Here is a 4302-nt window from a genome sequence, read left to right as displayed (position 1 = left end):
GCAATTGTCTTTTTTAATGACAAAGATATAGATAGATTAGATAGATAGATAGATAGATAGATAGATAGATAGATAGATAGATGGATAGTTAGATAGATAGATACAGATGAAGATAAAGCACAATTACCCAAATCCATTGGGATATACTCTACTTTGTCTTATCCATCGGTATCATAGATGTTGACTTGCTTTTTCACTATATGTCATGTATTTTAAAAGAATAATTAAGTTATTTTGTTTAACGATGAATGTTTCAGTAGTCTCAGAAGCTAAAAAATTGCAATGCAAATTGTACATGGCAGGAGGTAGATACATAGAGTATTGAGTTTCCTTTTTTTACGAAATGTTTCCACCTTTAATACAGAGTAATTCTATATAATAACACAAATGTGATGGGACAGGTTTTTAGATCCTGGCTAAAGTATAAGTGCCTTATATGAGAAAAGTCACAAATGTCCATGTTTCTTTATTTAAACTGGTTTTTAATTTTTATTCTTATTTTTAGAGACAGAGTCTTGCTGTCACCCGGCTGGAGTACAGTTAGTGTTGTGATCACGGCTCACTGCAGCCTCACCTTCCAGGCTCAAGCAATCCTCCTGTCTCAGCCTCCTGAGTACTGGGACTATAAGCATGTGCTCCACTAATTTTTAAACTTTTTGTAGAGATGGGGTCTCAAACTCCTGTGCTCAAGAGATCCTCCTGCCTTGGCCTCCCAAAAGACTAGTATTTGGGCATGAGTCACTGTGCCCAGCCTTAGACTGGCTTTCAAAATGGAGCCCAAATCTGTTCTTTTTTTTAAGAGATTAAAATGTAAGATTAGCTTCTGTTAGTTCAGTATATCGAACCACCTAACCACCTTAAAAAAGAAACCTCAGAGCCGGGCGCGGTGGCTCACGCCTGTAATCCCAGCACTTTGGGAGGCCGAGGCGGGTGGATCACGAGGTCAGGAGATCGAGGCCATCCTGGTCAATATGGTGAAACCCCGTCTCTACTAAAAATACAAAAAATTAGCTAGGCATGGTGGCACGTGCCTGTAATCCCAGCTACTCGGGAGGCTGAGGCAGGAGAATTGCCTGAACCCGGGAGGCGGAGGTTGCGGTGAGCCGAGATCGCGCCATTGCACTGCAGCCTGGGCAGAGCAAAACTCTGTCTCAAAAAAAAAAAAAAAAAAAAGAAACCTCAGAAATACGAAATAGAGAAGATTATCAGGTCAGGGTCTTAAGTAGACAAGAATCTTGTTGAGGTCAGAGATGGCAGACATTGCCTCCCTGGATGAACAGTCAAATTTGGGAGTTTGAATTTTTTTCTATTTGTTGTGTTCTTGGTCACGGACAACTTATTTTATTTAGCTCAAGAGAATGGAAAAGAGTGAAAAACCTGCATCTTTTCCTTTTGTGTTTAAGATAAACCAAAGCTTCTAAATTAATGCACTGTTACTGCCTGAAATGATAAGGATTTAAGATTAACAGTAGCCTCATGGCATGTCATCTGATCTGGCACTTTCCTTGAAGAAAGACCATGTGTTAACCTTAAACAGTTTGATTAGAACCGGAGTAAAAATCCTTGAGTATAGTTAAAAGTTTGCTCACTGGGCCAGGTGCGGTGGCTCATGCCTATAATCCCAGCACTTTGGGAGGCTGAGGCAGGTGGATCACCTGATATAAGGAATTCAAGACCAGACTGGGCAATATGGTGAAATGCCATCTCTACTAAAAATACAAAAATTAGCCGGGCGTGGTGGTAGGCATAGTGGCAGGCACCTGTAATCTCAGCTACTTGGGAGGCTAAGGCAGGAGAATTCCTCAAACCTGGGAGGCAGAGGTTGCAGTGAGCCGAGATCATGCCATTGCACTCCAGCCCGAGCTGACAACAGCAAGACTCAGGTAGGTAGGTAGGTAGGTAGGTAGGTAAGTAGGTAGGTGATAGAGAGAATAGATAGATAATAGATAAATAATTTGTTCATTGCCTGAGAGCAGGATAGGATGCCACCTTTGGAGAAGTGAACTCAGATGCAGTTGAAACCTAATGCTTTAAACTAATATCCACATTTCATTATCTCTGAACATTGTGTAGTAGTACTAAATTATTGTTGAACCATGACATTTCTTTAGATTCAGAGCAGTTACAGCAGCTATGTGGTGTGCTTGCCATAGTTTTGTGAGGTTTATAGCCTCTGCCCGTACATCCCAGATCACAAAACCCACTTAGGTGGATTGTGTGTTCTTTAAGAAAAGGTCCCTTGTACAAATAATCTAAGAATAGTTTATTCCCTGATATTGACTAAGAAATTAAAAGAAAAAAATATTAAAGAAAAATGAATTGTTCATAGTAGAAAATCCAGGCTGGGCATGGTGGCTAATGCCTGTAATCTCAGCACTTTGGGAGGCCAAGGTGGGCGGATCACCTGAGGTTAGGAGTTTGAGACCAGCCTGGCCAGCATGGTGAAATCCCTTCTCTACTAAAAATACAAAAATCAGCTGAGCATGGTGGCATGCATCAGTAGTCCCAGCTACTCAGGAGGCTGAAGCAGGAGAATCACTTGAACCTGGGAGGTAGAAGTTGCAGTGAGCCCAGATTGTGCCATTACATTTCAGCATAGGCAAAAAAGCAGGACTCCCATCTCGAGAGAGAAAGAATCAGTCCCAGACAGAAAGATTACAACCATGACTCTGTTGGATTTTTATTTCTAAGTACTTTCTCTAAGCAGATTCGAGTCCATGTTTCCCAGCTTCTGATATAGCCACTACCCTCCAACCTAACCTCTGCTACTTTCCTTTTTTTATAATGTTTCTTTTTCTTTTTCTTTTTTGAGACAGTCTTGGTTTATTGCCAGGCGCCAGGCTGGAGTGCAGTGGCGCTATCTCGGCTTACTACAACCTCCGCCTCCCAGGTTCAAGCAATTCTCCTGCCTCAGGCTCCCGAGTAGCTGGGACTACAGGTGCACGCCACCATGCCCAGCTGATTTTTTTATTTTTTAGTAGAGACAGGATTTCACCAGGTTGACCAGGATGGTCTCAATCTCTTGACCTCGTGACCCGCAGGCCTCAGCCTCCCAAAGTGCTGGGATTACAGGCGTGAACCACCACGTCCGACCTACAATGTTCCTTGTTTATTTTTAGAAAGGATCTCACTAGGCTGAGCTGGAGTGCTGTGCCGTAATCAGGGCTCAGTGCAGCTTCGACCTCCTGGGCTCAAGTGATCCTCCCACCTCAGCTGGAAGTAGCTAGGACTTCAGGTGTACATAGTTTTAAAAAATCGTGGAGATGGGAATCTTACTACAGTATATTGCCCAGGCTGGTCTCAAACTCTTGGGCTCGAGCAGTCCTGCTTCAGCCTCTTGAAGTGCTGGAATTTCAAGTGTCAGCCACCGTGCCTGGCCCCCTCTGCATTTCTAAATTCTCCTGGCCTAAAGTTCCACTGTTGATGATAAGCCCTGGAATTTTGAGGTTAGTAATCCTGTAACTGAATGTCAGAGAAGTCTGATTTTTAAACAGAATAATTTTAATAATTACCTCATTTAAGTCAAGTAGCTGATAATCACCTAATGGATTCTCCTTGCCCACTACCCAGATAGAGTTGATTTAGGAAGGTGAGATTTGCAGTAGAGAAAGAATTTAATTTACATAGAGCCAGGCTAAACGGGTGAACAGAGATTTAATACTCAAATTAGTCTCCCTGAAAATCTGGAGACTGGTGTTTTCTAAGGCTAATTTTGTGAGTAGGGGGTCAGGGTGGTGAGTATGGATTGCTCAGGTCAGAGATGCAATCATAGGGGGCTCGGAGTGGGTTCTTGCTGTCTTCTGTTCCTGGGTGAGATCACAGAGATGGTTGAGCCAGATTACGGGTCTGGTGGCTCCAGCTGGTACATCAGAATGGGGTTCTGAAGAATACCTCAAGCACCGATCTTAGGTTTTGCTACAGTGATGTTATCCCTAGGAACAATTAGGGAGGTTCAGGATCTTGTGGCCTCTGGCTACAATGACTCCTCAACCATAATTTCTAACCTTGTGGCTAATTTATTAGTCTTAACAAAGGCAGCCTGGTCCTCAGGCAAGAAGGCGGTTTGTTCTGGAAAGGGTTGTTATCTTTGTTTCAAAGTTAAACTTTAAATTCTTTCCGAAGTTAGTCAGGCCTGCACCCAGAAAGATCAAGGGCAGGCTGGAGGTTAGAAGCAAGATGGAGTCAGTTAGGTCAGATCTCTTTCACTGCCATAATTTTCTCACTTAGAATTCTAGCAAAGATGGTTTCAATGACACAATCCAGGGAAGTGAGACCTTTTTTTTTTTTTTTTTTTTTTTTTTT

Source organism: Saimiri boliviensis, chromosome 4 (genome assembly GCF_048565385.1).
Source record: "Saimiri boliviensis isolate mSaiBol1 chromosome 4, mSaiBol1.pri, whole genome shotgun sequence".
NCBI classification, from domain to species: domain Eukaryota; kingdom Metazoa; phylum Chordata; class Mammalia; order Primates; family Cebidae; genus Saimiri; species Saimiri boliviensis.
The sequence above is the reverse complement of the archived record's forward strand: the minus strand, read 5'-3'. Positions refer to the sequence as shown.